Source organism: Lathamus discolor, chromosome 9 (assembly GCF_037157495.1).
Source record: "Lathamus discolor isolate bLatDis1 chromosome 9, bLatDis1.hap1, whole genome shotgun sequence".
Lineage (NCBI taxonomy): Eukaryota > Metazoa > Chordata > Aves > Psittaciformes > Psittacidae > Lathamus > Lathamus discolor.
Window position 1 is genome coordinate 18,930,431 of NC_088892.1, and position 16,914 is coordinate 18,947,344.

At 38.3% G+C, this 16,914-nt stretch overlaps 1 long non-coding RNA gene across 2 annotated transcripts in view; it reads right to left on the bottom strand.

Annotated features, from left to right (window-relative positions):
- Positions 1-5,073: 5,073 nt before the first annotated feature.
- LOC136019425 (uncharacterized) overlaps positions 5,074-16,914 on the bottom strand; it is a 168,511-nt gene continuing 156,670 nt past the window's right edge. The window contains exon 7 of one of the 2 annotated variants that reach the window (XR_010614868.1): positions 5,074-5,124. This is a non-coding gene — a long non-coding RNA (uncharacterized LOC136019425). Of the gene's footprint in view, positions 5,125-10,078; positions 10,853-16,914 lie in introns of those variants that run through there. The other variant, XR_010614869.1, reaches the window with a different exon arrangement.

Sequence of the window (16,914 nt, forward strand, 5' to 3'; positions counted from 1 at the left end):
CATGTATGAAGAAAATACTGACATTTATCACAGGCTGAATCACATTCAACTCAAATACACATTTATCATTAAAATGAACACACACAAGTTTACAAACAGAGAAGATTATATTCTGCTTTTTATCCCCATCATCTTTAACGTCTTTTATATAATCACTTTCTTGGTTATTTGGGCCATTTAAGCAGCAAAGCTTGCTTGTAAATTCTACAATATAAACAAGGTTCTCAGCAGAAGCTGATATTGAACATGAAAGAAGTGTAAGAAATGTAGTACTGGAGAATAAAACATGCTTCAGTGACACAATCAGGAACTGAATGATATTTTTTGTCAAGTAACATTGTTACACTCTTTTCATCATTTTTCTTTCATGCACCTTTTTATATAAATGTGCACTACATTACCCAGGAGAAAAAAAGATATCACATATTTTTATAATTTTTGGATGTATTTTAATTTTTCAACTGTTTTATTATTCTCCACTTACAATTCAGTCTGCAAAAGAACTGAGACAGAAATGCTACTGCCTATAACTGCTTAATCTCCCTCCCTGTCAGACGTGAGCTCTTGTCCATGCTGTTACTATAACTGCTCATCTATGGGTGCCCTCACCTTTGTCTATTCAATGACTCAGCTTTGAAAGGTAGGAAAAAAAGAAAAAGCAACTGAGCTTTACTTGCAGACAGTAACCACTGCCCTGATGTCTCCCATCAATAGAACCGGTCATACCACATTGCCCTCCATCTCTTTTAGATCCATATTTCCCATGTTACTTGCTTTGCCCATTCAGACTGAAGACAATCAGGAAAATAATGTGTTTGTTTCCATGTATTTGGAAAGCAGTTAGAACAAAACTGGCATTATAATTCTGAATTGCTTTTGTTCCTTACCTGCGTTAACTGAGTTGGATATAATGTAAAACACAGCTTTAATATCCATCATACATCTCTCTACTATATTGTCATTGATTAATACAGGTATAGCATTTTTTAAAAATATCATGGAAATAAGATATTTTTTGCTGACACATTCTTGGAGTATACTTTTTGACTATGGAAACAACATTCAGATACATACTAGTCCTGTGGCATGAACTTTCATCCCAGGGACAGCAAAGGGCATGCTGAGACACTCACAAAGATTATTTCTTGACCAGCTTTGGTTTTGGCCACACAATTATATAGAACTACAGGGATCAGTACAAACCGAATGACTGTTTTCTCCCACCTTCCACACTCAAATCTTCTTAAATGAGATGGAATTAAGACACAGCCAAAGACACACATGGATGTTAGAGCATAAAGAACTTGGATGCATCACAATTTAGATATAACTCAAGACAGATTCCAAAAGGACTCAGAAATGTAGTAAACCTCAAGAATTGTTTTTATGTTCTCAAAACAGTTACAACTTACTATTATCCATTTATGTATTTACGAAATATAATGTAACTATGAATTTAAATTCATGGAACAAAGTGAAGACATACATGCAATCACAGGTTCACTTGAATCTAGTGTGGATGGTGCTGAACAGCCCAGCTCCAAAAAACTGAAGACAATTTTAACTTTTATCCTACTTGCAGTTCTTTTCACCACTTTTTCTACCTTGACACAAAACTGAAAGACAGACTTCTGACATGTCATAGCCAAGTGGAACAGCGAAATTCCACAACACCAACTGAACTTCAGTCTAATCCTAGACCTTAACACTCTATAATATTATTACTAATGTATATCAACATATATGTAAAAATACTAATATAGTATCTCAGCTGATAACTGTCACTGCCTTACCCATGCTGTAGTGAAGACTCAGTACTTCAGAAATAAAAGCATTCCACTAAGTTAGACCTTAAAAAAAATTATTCTTTTGCTGTTCTATAAATAGCATAAATTTGCGCTGCTTGCAATAATATCTACACCCAGATAGCTTATATACATAAAGTATTGATTTAAAAAACAAACAAACAACAACCAAGAAACCAACCCCCCCTACCCCCAAAACCCCCAACAAACCCTCCAACCAAATCACTATCTTCTGTTAGTGTCTATGCTTAAAATTAAGATATAATTTCTGGAAGCTCTGCTCACTAGAACTGACAGATGCTCCATGGAAAATTGCCATTAATGATTAACACATAATGAAGAATCAACCTGCTGGAGCACCTGAGATAAATTTAGTTTTTTCAATGCATTATTATTCCACTTGAGTGAGATAATAGATTATAATTTTAGAGAAAGTGACATATGGAACATTTATGAGACTTCGCAAAAATCATTTGAAACCCTTTACTTAAAACATTTATCACACACTCTTGGTAGAGGAGGGAAAGGACTTTGACAGCGAGACTTTGGTGGGCCAATTTTCTTAACAGAAGATTGGAAGACTTTTATCTCAAAGCAACTTCAGCTACAAAGTCAAAATTCAGTGTCCAGCTCCTGCCTGGCAAAACTGCTAGATTTCAGGAGCTACTCTTGCTCTTCGATTTCAGTCCATTCTCTCACTGCTAATTTAATCACCTAATTCAGAATCTGTACCCAAATCTTTCTCCCAGTCTCCTAAGGCAAAGGAGGGCACAAACTCAGTTCTCGTCAACCCTGCAAAAGAGGGAGACATCAGCTCAAGCCAGACATGAATGTTATGGGCAGTGAAGGGAACTGCTATGTCCGTTAAGGAGAGGCCTGGGCCAGGAGGAACATAAAATTGACAATATGTGAGGATTTTTTTTATTGGAAGATACAAAATCTTCACCCACTGTATCTTTATGTCCACAACATGCCAGTAAAGTGTTTCTGATTTCCTAGCTGCTCTGCCTCAGCCATTCTCTCCTCTCCTCCAGAGGATGAACCTCTTCCATTAGTGCCTGCAGCATGTTTGCCCTCTGGCCAAATCCCCCTCTGCTGCTGGACATCTTCCAGCACCTTAAACTTAAATGTGTTACATTTTGGAAGGATATGCTAGTTTACTTTCTCCTTTGATTAAATGGGTAAGATTACATTCCTATTACTGCTCTCTAGTCTTACTTAACCTAGTTAGCAATGGGTGTGATCACCACACAAGTGTGTTGGAAAAACCAGATAAACTAAGATAAATCAAAGTCTGTACTTTGACCTGTGCTGATTCCCGACAACTCCTGCACACTTTGCATCTGCTCTTCCTGAAGATCAGACTCAAAGCCATGTCCAATGGGGCAATTATCCTACTTCTGCAGTACCCAAGTATCCTAATTTTGAAGCAACACAATTTCTTAAGTATTTATTTTTTTAAAAAGAGCTTTCTCCTTCCAATGCAAAAATTTCCTCCTGTGGCAGACACATAATGCCTTATCACTGACAGATTTGATATATATATGTATATATAATGTACTATTACCTTCAATGAGGTGCAGTGATCAGCAGAGACTTGTGTTCAGAGGGTGAGTCAGGTCTCCTGCAGGGGAACCTTTGTAGTACGGAGGGGCCCTGAGGCCAAGCAGTATTCAGTGTCATACCGTTGCTTTAGCTCCGGTCTGAGCCACTGCCCATCTTGATTTCTGCTTCCATCAAAGTCAGTTCCTGTCTTCCTTCCTGTCTGGCCAATTCTGAATCCCAGTTCTCGCTCCTGCCTCCAGGTACAGCAGACAACATTCTTGTTCACAGTATCCATAAACGAATAGATAGAACAGCTGAAGGAATATCTGCAGATAAAACAAGCCTAAAAAGAATATTTCAGCTGCACGACCACAACAGCTTTATTGCAAGACAGAGGGTATTTTAATATAATTCAATGTTTAGATGCCGTATTTACGAAGGCTAAAAAAAAAAAAAAAAAAATCCACCACATTTATAAGGAGTTATATGAAAGTCTTTAATTCCATTAGGGCACAATACCTATTTCTAGAGCAGGGACTCTCCCAATTTTACAGGGTTTTAATCATTTCTTAATGAATTGGTTGTGAAATTTCAGAACAAGAACATATCCCATCCCACCGAGGCAAATAAAGCATCACTGCAGAAAAGAACTAATCATTTCACAAACCAGACTCTTTCTACAACCCCTCCTCCCCAGAATTCACAACATCCAGCAAAAAGTTTCCAACATTTAGACAAATTTAAGAGACATAAAAGGCTTGGCCTCACCTAAAGAAGGATGCAAACCCTAATGGTCCCCCTCTCACCAAACAAAAGGAGGCTGCTTTCAGGTCAAGTTTGCAGAGTTTTCTGGGATAGAAAGAGGATATTGTGCCCTGTGTAAATTCAGTCACCACATGCTTATTGTTTATCCATATGGATGTGACTGTATCCATACTATTATAATCGGCTGAGAGTATTAAAGCAGATTTTAAGAAATTCCTTGATGGTTCTGATTCTCCACACGTTAGGTAAGGCCACATGGTGGGTTTGGTGCATGTAAACTGCCAGTCAAAGGAAGCTCAACTGAACTCCCCCATTCATAGGCTCTGTGGAAACATACAGATCAGATCAGTAACTGATGTGTACCCCAAGCTAGTAATTTAGAAGGGCGCAGAACTTCACATACCAACTTCTGTAAATCTTCCCCTCATCCTCCCTCCTGCTTTAGAAAGAAGTTCTGACCAAATCTTTGTTTGCTCCCAGAGGAGGAAGTGGCCACACAGTTATCTGCAAAACGGTTCCAGGTACAAGAAGTCTGACCTATTGCAATCTGTTCAGAGTTTCTCCACTTTCAAATTTCTTACTTGTTACTTACAACGGGTGACTGAGCCATTCTAAATTTGGCTGTGGTACAAAAAAGCTTTCAGACATACTGGGAGAAAGACTTCAAAGGAAACTGTAAACCACACTTTCAATTCTTTAATTGCTAACCTATATTTTTAGGACTTCAGTATTTATTTGTATGAGGTACAGCAGTCTATATAATCATTTGTAAAAACCACACAGCACAGTAAAGCTCTGAAGGAAAAAAAAAAACTTTGCTAATGAAGTCACAACTGCGAGACTGAAAAGTACAAGCAGGCAATGAAAGCTACATGAGCTCACCGCGTGAACAAGTGAAATCCTAGCACACAGGATTATGCTCCTAGCTCTTACCTTTCTGGCTCTGTACCATACTCACCTTAAGGTGCAAATGCGCATCTGCTGGGTATTTAGTTGCATTACTGGGACGCTGAAAGACAGAAAAGCAAGTTAAGTATTCTAAATACCTGATGGACTTACAGGCTTTAAAGTGACAGAAGCAATAAAAAAAAAATCTCTGCAAAACACTCTTACTAATATAAGGTATGATTAAATGTATATATGCATGTCTATCTAATTAAAAGGTGAATCTAGAAGGCAAAATACAACAGCAGCATTTCAGTTCAACTAAATTTCATTAAAATCCTTAAAAGTATTTGCACATATATTTTCTTAATGGAAGAGAAGAAACATTCCAGCAGATTTAGTTTCTCTTAGTCCTTGCATTAAAAGTGCCAAGAATAATCTGGAGATTTGCGCACAGGCCAGTAACAGCCCAATTTAAGCCATGTCTCCTGTTTCACTGAAGTGAAAATGTCTTCTCTGTGATCCACTCACACATTCAGAAATTGGGGGGGGGGGGGGGGGGGGGGGATAAATAAATAGTATCATTTAAGTTAAAAGCAACTTTCCATATCAAAGAAGAAGAAAAATGGAATCCTGGCTTACCAGACACATATTTGCATATCAAAATGTGGGCTCCTGTGTTTTGTGAATACTACTGCATTTCAGAAACTCTGACTCCCCATTCTGAGCAGCAGTGGGGTCCTCACGTACACACTGTGAATTAGTCTGGTCACATGCGAGGACAGAAGTTGACACTTTGGAAAGATGATGTTGGAATATTTGTGACAAAGCCACTGTGGATCACCAGAGCTGGCTGCTTCCCACACAGAGGTAGGTTTTATAGAAACTGAAGATTAATCTGTCCAGAAATGAAGCTGGCCCTACAAGACTGGGCAGTGGGGCAGTCTACAGCTCCTTCAGCTCAACACAGCAAATAAAACAGAGCAGGTGGAGCTGCTTCTTCCCCTGCTTTTTTTTCATGGAACAGGGTAGGAGTTGTTTTGCTTTACCTTTTAATCTTATATAGCAGAGCTTTACAAAGAGTGATGACTGCTCTTCATAAACCCACACACCCCAAAAAAAAACAACCCCAAAACTAGCCTCAGGAATAGCTGAAGTTCTTGAAACACTTTGAGGAACCAACTACCCAAGAGAAGTGCCTGCCTCTGGGAATTTTGATATGACAGTCAGAAATAAGAACAGAAATCAGGTGCCGCACAAATCCATACTGACTAAGAGCAAAGGTGGACAAAGCAAACCAGTCCCATCTTTCATTGGTTAGAAAGATGCAAAACCGGCCCAACAAAATTTCACTCATTTGTCAAATTGACAGAATTCAGTTAATGGAAAAATCACACACACACAAAAAGTCAGGGTTATTCTTTTTCAGAACACTGAAATAAAGACAGAATACACTTCAAATATGCTATGGAGTACAATATCTACACTTTTTAGTGTGAAACGGTATCTTTTTATGAACGTTACCTGTATCTTTTAGGCAAAAATAAATAAAATAACCACTAAGTATCTGAAAATGTGGGTTTTTTTTCATAAATGAAATACATGGTTAATGCATTTAGGTTTAGCATAAATTGGAAGTTCAGTAGTCCATTTCCTCAGCGCAGCTGGTTTGGTTTCGCAAACAAGCATTTATTCAGCAAGGAGGGCAGGCTAAATTTGTGAAAGAAATACAGAGAAAAATCCCACTTTGCACCTCAAAAAAGCCTGGTGACACTGGTTGCTTCACAGCTTGTGCTGAACAGTCAGACAGATTAACATGGCATTGACAACTTCATCTTCCCTTCAAAGACAGGCACATGCACAGCTATGTCTCCACACACATCTGATTCATACCTTTGTAACTCCTGGCTCAGAGGCTCTCTACAGGTTCCAGGATGCCCTGAGCCTTGAGGTGGAACTGCCTGATCATCACAAGGGTCTTGAATTCCTAAACAGAACTTACTCTGTGTCTCTGCTAATCCTACCCTGTACTCCAGAAAAATACCTCAAGTTGAATATGGTTGGCCATTACCAGGAAAGGACTAGTTTCTCCCCTAAACACACCTTCCTTGACTCAAAACCCAGCAGGCAGGGCAAGATGAACAAGACCTTCCTGCCCCGGCACACCTTCCAAAAAATGATTATACACATATACATAGAGAAACGCTTGTCAGTAATCAGCTCTACTGTCTTTTACATAGCTCATAAACTATCCTGATACTAAGCATTTGAATATGAACATATATTTATAGCCATTTTTCACATGCAAATACCTTCCCCATTTTGGATGGATGTCTGAGAGTTTTGTCCTTTAATATGTCCTACAGTAGCAAAATTCAATAAAGTAACAACCCAAGCACGTTTTTCATTTCAGGAAATGTCTGCTGTGGATGGCTCTTTCTTTCCTTTCCTGCTTTTTCTACTGAATACTCCTCCAAAGTAACTGAAAGCCACATATCTCTGGGTATGATGCAGAAGCTTTGGCTTTGTGTTGTCTCATTTTTATCAGGCTAATTTCCCTTCTCAGAATGACTTTGTGCATTCTACAATACCTATGAAGGCTAAGAACAAACTGTAAAGATTAGACAGTTTGTAGCTTCTCTGTGTGCTTATTAGGCACAGCGAGTTTGATCTAAATGAGTTCTGCATTCTCCCTTCATTTTTCTGCCGATAATCTCTCCTACTTGCATGTAATTCACAGATGAAAAGAAAAAGCCTAACAAAAGAAAAAGTGTTAAATCATTGTTCTGTTTTAGATTCTCAGTCCCTTGAGTGGTTCCCAACCCACAAGTGCTTCTTTATTCCTTTTATTCCAATTACAGTTTAACCATCAAATAAAATAACCAGCAAAGGAAGTAAGCTATGCAGTATATGGCATTCCTCTGGAAATATTAAGTAGCTTTTACAATAGGTTATTTGACAATGTTGAGAAACAGATAGAAGCAATTAACATCAAATTGTTACTTTTCTCCAAAGAAAAATATTTGTTTAATGCCACCATTCAAATGAAAAGAGAAATTTAATTACAAAAGTGTTTTATAACTGCCTGTCCAGATTAACAAAAAGCACAGACATACCTCTCTGGAGTCCTATTCGGCATTAATGTGGAACGTAGATAAGCTGGTTGAAGAGCATGACGCTGTTACCTTTCTCACATTCCATAAAAATACTATCACGAAAGATTTTAAGCTCTGTCAACTATAAACACTTATTTTTAAACAAACACCCAACTATCTGAAGATAAGCAAATTAATATATTTATTTTCCCATCTTTTATATTTAAGCTGCAAATTTAGTATACACTTGGTCTCCAACAGGCTTCATTGCAGTTTTCCATGATTCATTGCCAACTGTGAATTAAGACTGTTTCAAGTGGGATTTTCAAGACAAGGCCAGCAAATCAGGACTGTTACCAAAAATTTCTGAAATGCATGGTAGCAATAACAGTAAACTCTGGCTTATTCTGCAATAAGCAACAGAGCTCCACCACATTCTGCTTCTCTAACAAAGTCATTCCTGATCACAGGAGCATTTGCAGTTGCCCATTGTTGGACAAGAACTGCCATATTGGCAAAGAATTATGCACATGTGCATTAACTGGCACCTTGTTCCTTCACTGTTGAAATGGCCAAGTTACATTCAATGCAATCTCAGAAGTGCTGAGGGGAGTTTGTGGTCTACTGACAACTAAGGTCACTTGTGATGAGTTAATTATATTCTATTAGTCGTGTTAGCTAAATAGCTGTTCACTGTATTTCAAAGATGATCCGTTGCTTAAAGGAAGCCATTCATCTGGTCTAAGCTCAGTGCGACCCTCAGGGACAAGCCTGCAGGTGTGGGACCTTGTCATGTGAAGAGCAGCATCACTGACAGCAGACATCTTTCAGCAGTACAGGAACTATAGGATCTCTTAAAACATTTCTTAACATTACGAACACTAACACTACAGGTGTGACAGTAGCTATTCCTCCCCTTTCTGCTTGTCATTTTGTTCTTGCTGTCATTTATTTGTATTTACAGAAAGCAGGTAATTAATTCAGAGTGCATGCTCATTGTAGGGCTGCATTTTCTTACACTCAAAATACAGACGAGTGGAAAAACTACAAAGGGAGAAAAAACGAACAGAAATACATTATGAATCTTAATATTCTTGAGCACTGGGAGAACAAAGAATGAAAGTTGATTTAATGTAAGGAATGGGATTTCTATAGACAATTCAGAACCATCAAATACACAAAGGTCTCTTTCAATGAGAGTACTGGAGTATTCATTCCAGGGCTTAATAAATCCAACTCTTACTGTACTTGAAAATTTGATTGAAGCCAGCAGCTTATTGCCATTAGATAATATAATACAGAGAAAAGAAAAAAAAACCAACCCAGGAATACATTAAAAGAGCTGGTTCAGTTACAACTGCAGCTGTTTCCTGTAAATTCCATCTTTTGAATAATAAAATTATTGGGCAATTAAAAGCGATTGCTACTTCTGTTTTGCTACTGATAAACATTATAAAAACCCTCAGAACTACTGCTTTTTCCTGTTTATAGCAAAGCTCATCTTCATCATCATCCAGCAAACTGTTTCGTGTAGGTCACACTGGATTTGCAATGTAAGCTTAAAAAAGGAGCTGCAGTGGGCCCAGCTGATTTCTGGTTGTTTCTAAAGAGCAAATAATCCACACTGCTAAGCCACACTATTACAAATATGCTACGTTATTGAGCAAGTTTGCAATACATTGCATGGCATATGTTTTTAGTGACATCTGTTGTCAAATTACGGTGCCAAATTCAATACATATTTGCATATGCTTAGCCCAGACTACTAAACTGAATTGCATGCTTCTGGGCCAAATCTTTCACTTTGAACAAAATGGGCATTATTTTATAATCTTGAGATGCAGTGCTCAACTTACCTTGCCTGTACACACTATAGTGTGAAGCCCTGCAGCCCACTACATAGAGCACTGCTATTGCTAGTTACTGGCCAGAGGCTTTGTGCCAGCTGTCTAGGGCCACAGGCATCAGGCTCGTCAGCCTTTATTTAAACTCCTCTTGGCCAGCTTGAAGCTCAGTTTCAGTTTGCTCAGTTGTACAGGAATTTTCCCCTAACAACCAGCTGGGTCTGTACTAGCAACAGTAGCGGGGCTGTGGACCCTCTGGGCTCATATGCGCAGGTGTCAGCAGCTGGGGAGACAAGGGTTGCAGAGGCTGGTCATGGCTGTCCTAACTAATGCCAGCAACTGCAGAGATGTATACCATATACATACATACATATATATAGACACACACACGTATACTAACAGGCTTTCATTCTGATCATCCAGAGACCAGAACAGGATGAGGCTTTTGATCCTATTTGTGTCTGCTGTGTGGAGCTGTTTGGAAAGCCATGTGTGTGCACCCACTGCAAATATGTGTCCAGCCTCGGTACCGGCTGCACTTGGGAACAGAGAGCTGGGCCCACTTCATCTCCATCGGATTGCCATGTCTTTGACCAGTACCCAGTGAGTAATTAATTTCATGCTCTTTTTTCATGTTTACTTGTTCACCAACACTTTCTGCACTTAAGCAAATATATTTTACAGGAAGTTCTGAAGTTCTGTCTTTTATACATAAATTATGTCCTGCTGTGCTGGTTCCAAATGTCTGTACCACAATAGAACAGGACAGTATTTTCACAGGCCAGCTGGTAACTGTATGACTCATCTGACAGAGCTCATGCAAGGTAATGGTGATCAGCTATCATCATTTCAGTAACAAGACCACTTCATCAGCCATAGACTCCATTAGAGTGTATGTGATAGATTTTGTCACCTGCAGCAGGATGAAAAGTAATGTAAAATTTATTAGTACTAGATAAAAATAGAAAATCTTTGGATAAAAGATGCAGTGTGTACGGCATAGAAAAGACTTGCTTTCCCCTTCAACTCCAGATGGTAACACATACTTAAGCTTTTCAACAACATTTTCACCCCCTTGCTATGACGACTGTATAATTTTTCAAACACGAAGTGATACAAAATCCAGAGTGGTTGTAGTGCAGACTGACAGTGCTCTACACGTGATCACAGGAGGTTTTATTTAAGTTTAATGACCAACTGATTGATTGAGATAGATGGAGAGCAAAAGCAAATTATGATGTTTGAGGTAATAGTTACGTGATCACAGTAAATTCAAATAAATAGCAGTCTTCTAGGAAATTGCTAGTGGATCAACATCGGCAGCTGTCTATGGGAGGTGATCCCCTGCAAATTTCAAAGATCTTTACCCTCTGCTCTGGCTAATAAACACCACCAAACTTTGATGTTTAGCATACACACACAGAAATGAAATGAAATGAAAATTCAAACCTTAAAGCAAAGGAAGATGTGGGATTTTCTTTAACAGTCAAAAATCTGTAGAACAACTCGAATACCAAAAGAAACAGGATGAAAGAAAAGCTGTTTCTCGGCAATGTTACAAGGCAGATCCTTGTTCTGTACTTCATTACATCTTATCAGGAACTAATGCTAGGGGTAAGAGGATGGCATCCCTTACACACAAGCTGAAGCTATTCCTTTACCATATCATCATAGAGAAAAGAAAATCTGAAAACCTGTTCTCTCACCAATCTCCCAGGTTACTTCTGCTTCATGCTTTTAACATACTTACGCATTGAACTGTGCATTTCTGGGTCAATGCTGAATTAAGATGTGTGCGTATGTATGTATATATCTATTTTTGAAATACAAAAGATAAACTGCATCTCCAGTCCCACACTTGAAGTTTCAGATCAGACAGACATAGATGTATCTGACTAACACTAGAGAGTTAGAAAAACAGTAACACGGGAATGTGAGGTGCATACTATAGGATGACCAGAGACCACAGAAGTGTATATTGCAAAGAAATGTGCTTGCTATATTGCCAGTTTCAAAACAGCAGCTCTTATCTTCATTTACAGCTAATCTGCTAAAACAGACCACAAAGAAGTGTTGTAAAAGTGAAAACCACTGAATGTTACAGTCATTTTCCAAGCAACATTTAATTTTACTATGTTAACATGTTAAGCTGAACAATGAAAGGAAACACAATGAAATTGTCATGGCATTTAAAGAGCTTCAAAAAGATAAATTATCTTTACACGGATAAGAAGCTACTATTGATTTCAACAGTGTTATTCAAATTCAGTTTAAGCAATGGAATGCATTGCTTTTCTTATCAGAAAGAGTAATGCATTATACTGATGCAACCCAATACTTAACACTGTTCAAGGGTATACAGCAAGCCGAGACTAGTGGCTTCTCTATGACAGGAAAATGTCTCCAACATCGATCTTTCGAACTGAGAGGAGCTTAAAACAGATTTCTTTTCAGCACTTTTACAAAGAGACTGGGTAGAAATAGTGCATCTCTAAAGATGCAAGTTAAAACCTATTTATAGTGTGCCAGCAATTCAGTATATGGGCCAGACTGTATAGAAGTGTTTTCAAAGACAAAGGAAAATCACATTCATAGATTCATAGGCAATAGTGATTACCTCCTAAGGAAAGTCATCGTCATCCAAAACATCACAAACTAAAAATCCTTGCTGGACTCCTAAACTATAGCTGCTGGGAAAGGGGAACCTCAATCCATCCTACTCCTCCCAGTTTGATGCCAGTGCCAGCAGGAGATGCCTAGAGCCTGGAGAGTGATCACAATTCAACACCTGAAGAGCAGCACAAAGGAATTTCAGCCACTCCAGCCAGCAAGCTGGCGTCATCAGATACCCAACTTAAATGCCTCTATGCAAACACATGTAGCATGGGGGATAAATGAGAAGTTAAAGATGCACACACACCTGCAGGGCTAGGATCTTATTGGCATCGCAGATACGTGGTGGGATGGCTCCTATGACTGGAGTGTTAGAATGGAAGGATACAGGCTTTTTAGGACAGACAGGCAAGGGGATGAGGAAGTTGTGTCACCCTCTATATCAGTGACCGCCTGGAGCACACAGAGCTCTGCCTGGGGATGGATGAGGAGTGACTGAGAGTTTATTGGTCAGGATTAAAGAGAGGGCGGGTGACACAGTGAGGGTCTCCACTCTAAACCTCTCCAGAGTTTCATAAGAACTTAAAGCAAGAGGAAAGAAGATTTTGTGGTTTAAAAGAGCAGAGCTAGGCCTAGAAAGAAGACCTGACACAAATACAGGATTGTTTGCAGCACTTATTTTCAGTGTCTCCTGACAGCCCGCTTGATTACAACCTCTTTCTTCAGTCCGAACACAGCTACACTCCCAAATGGTTGTGTGACTCCAGTCAATGCACTATGTGTTCACCAACTGAAAAGAAAAAATGGGTGCAGAATTGACCTGTAGATTTTTATTAACCTCTACTATACAATGCGGAGGGAAAAGAAATCAGGGGGGGGGGAAAAAAATCAGACCTAATGTTACCTAACTCCATGTGATACCTAACACAGCATCAGAAAGAGACTACAGAAATAAAGTAAGATTTCTATGATTTCCTTGGAAGCCTTGATAAACAATTGCCACAAGAGAAAAAAATTATCCATTTTGTACAGAATACTGCTCTCTGGAGGAAGAGCAACGAGGCAGCATGGTTTAAAATAGGCTATTTAAAACTTGTTATATTAAAATCAGACAAAAGGGTACTTTTCAAGTCTGGCCACTTCCAAACTATAGGCAAAATCTTATCTCCTCAAAAAGCTCTGTTCAGAAAGACAACTGCACCTGAATCAGCAGTTTCTGAAGTGAAAATATTGGTATACAGTTCTGTGAGACAGTGCTCTAGAGGACGAAACACAGTGAATGATGACAGGATTACATTTGATGTTAGGACTGCCTACAGATTATATCTGCCTTTTCAGGTTTACCTCTTCTACCTTCCCACACAATTAAGATGAATTGCCTGATTATTTTTTTTTTTCTGGTAGGCAGTGAAAATGCACTTCTGAATTTCAAATTCTGATTAGTGCACATACTTTTCCTTCATCTACCTCCCAAGTCCCCTACCTTTGGAATTTATAAAACCTGTTTTTACAGGCTTTATAAGACTTTCAACACAAAAGATAGTACGCTGACCTGCAAATACTCACTTGCGTAAGAATACTCCTTACAGGGAGGTAGCGTTGTACCTCGCTCAGCACCAAAGTATCTTGGCAGCCATTCACCTTCAGAGAACTCTTACATCAACGCAGAATGCTTTTCTCAAGCTCTTCACCCCCTCAGAATCCTTTATCTTGTATAGTCAGCTTCCTCAAGTTACTATTTTCTTATTTGCTGTCTAATAAATCTATACCACGGAGTTTGTAATTGTCCTGATATATGTTACATTTTGACTGAGTGCCTGTAAATAACCCTGCTGTCAATAACAAACACATGGACGACTATATGTATGTAGTTGGTTTGATGTGAAAAATGAAAAATCAATGTAATATGCCCTTACTGTAGGCACCTGCAGATAACATCCAATAGAATTGATTAAGTCCTGCACAATAGATAATAAAGCCAATTTAAAACCCAAATGAAACATCACAGTACAGCTCCACGTTTAATTGCAGCGGTAAAGACAACAGAAGAAAAAATTAAAGTAAAAGCTTAGATATGACTAATGGAGGAGGGTACTAATCTGTACTTAGATAAAGGTTTATTATTGCCCCATAAAGAGTAGACGTAAAAAGACATACACAGTGTGCATACTTCTCCTAAACACCAGAAGTACGACCTTATACATTGCAGCATATCTTTTGACACATTTTTTACTTAAATAGCAATTCACATATTCATTTAATTCTACTGAGAGAATAATTTCCTACTATTATACTCCTAGATAATCACAATTTTAGATTAAAGATTTAATGATTTTATAACCTTCAAGCAACTTACCCAAAATAATATTGGAAAGAAAATGAAAATATACTAAAATTGGCACAGACAACATGTAATATGACATTTTCTTCATTCTCTCCAATTCCAGGACTCCATTTCGGTAGAAATTCCTACACTGACACCCCTATAATTATAACTGCCACTTTAAAAGAAAGAATGTGATGAAGGAACAAAAGGAACAAAGCAATGGGGAAAAAAAAAAAAAACATTTCTTATTTTAATTGGGCCTTGCAGAAGAAACACTGTCCTGACTATATCTCTAAAAACTCCAGCACTGCACACCAACTAATTCTTGGTTTCATTTCTCTTGTCTGTTCCTCCAAGTTCATTCCTTAAAAGCATAAACTGAACAGAATCCCATCAGAACAATCTAGTTTGCATAGGAGATGAGACCGGTAACAACAAATGCCTCTCATTAGCTAGGAACACTTTCAAAATAATAAAAAGGTCACAGCTGTTTGCAAGCAAAACAATGTTACAGACTTCTCCTAAATTATAAAACATACAGATAAAATTCAAAAGTAGTATTTTTCATTTTGCTATTATTGAAGAACATTTCAGACAGGCAAAAAGTTTGGTGCACTTCAAGACAGACTTCAAACAGCAAGAGCAAAAAAATCTCCTCTGTGCTCTGTAATTCTCACACAAACTATATGTCTGTGATGCCATGTATTCCTGAGCAAATATGGCATGCGCTTACTTGTCCGTGCAGTAGTTTACTGAACAACATGCTTTTGAACTAAAAAAGTCTGTATCTTTTTTATACCTCTTTATTCTTGGTTGTCCAATCAAGGCACTCTTCCAGTGCCATTTCTTGATTCAGATTCTTTATTCAACTACACAGAAAGAGCAACTATGAGACCAGTACTAATGATGAAGGCACATGGTGAGTCCTGCTACTGAAGTCAGCGAAGACTGATGGCTCCAATTCATAACCACTTAGTACCTTCCTTTCATCTACTTAGAATCATAGAATCATAGAATAGTTAGGGTTGGAAAGGACCTCAAGATCATCTAGTTCCAACCCCCCTGCCATGGGCAGGGACACCTCACACTAAACCATCCCACACAAGGCTTCATCCAACCTGGCCTTGAACACCGCCAGGGATGGAGCACTTGCTACCTTGTATCACATATCTATTATGCATTTTTAATTGGGTAATTATTTTAACCATAGTTCAAAGATGGACTGGAATCCAGTCAATTTCTATGTCCTTATTTTGAAGCATTTACACTTGATTTTTGTATTCTGAGAGTTTCCTGCTTTGACCGCCTGTATTATACAACAGCACTTCAGAGGTCAGAACAAAAAGCAGAAGACCTGTAGGCCTCCACAGTAATTAACTGCACAGCCGAGTGTTTCATCTTGCATACAAATGTTGCCACCACCACTGCTCAGGACATGGTATGCTAAATGGAGTACACCAATAAAAGGATTATTGATTCCAGTCAATCTCTTTAAAATTTAGGATAAAATATACTCTTAGGAAAAAATCCAAACTGCCTGTATTTTGCTTTTGTACAGAAACTCCAGGAAACAGATAAAATGCTATTCCATATGATACACACATTTTTGATGAAAAGATACAAGTGACAATTCTCTTGTGGTCTGGACAGCAAGCTGCCTAATGAATAGCAAGAGCTCTTTAATGTTAATGGAGAAATTGTGCCTAACTTGGTTCTTCAGACGCCATCTTTGACTATGTAAGGATCACATTTTTAGTTGCCACAATTCCCTGATCCAAAAGAACAGCTGAGCTTGTCAGCAGTCTAGTTGCAATGTCAGAGATTAGCTGAACTACTCCCACTGGTGTTAATGGAGTTACCTATTAAATCCCTACATGCTAGGTTGTCAAGATTTTCTCAAGCAATGTCCTTAAAATCTTCCAGTTACCAAAGGTTTAAAGCAAATACTCTTTTTTTTTTCTTTTTTGTTAGACAAAAGAATCACTTTGATATTATAAAAATCAACCTATTTGAATAAACAGAATTTCCAAGGGCTA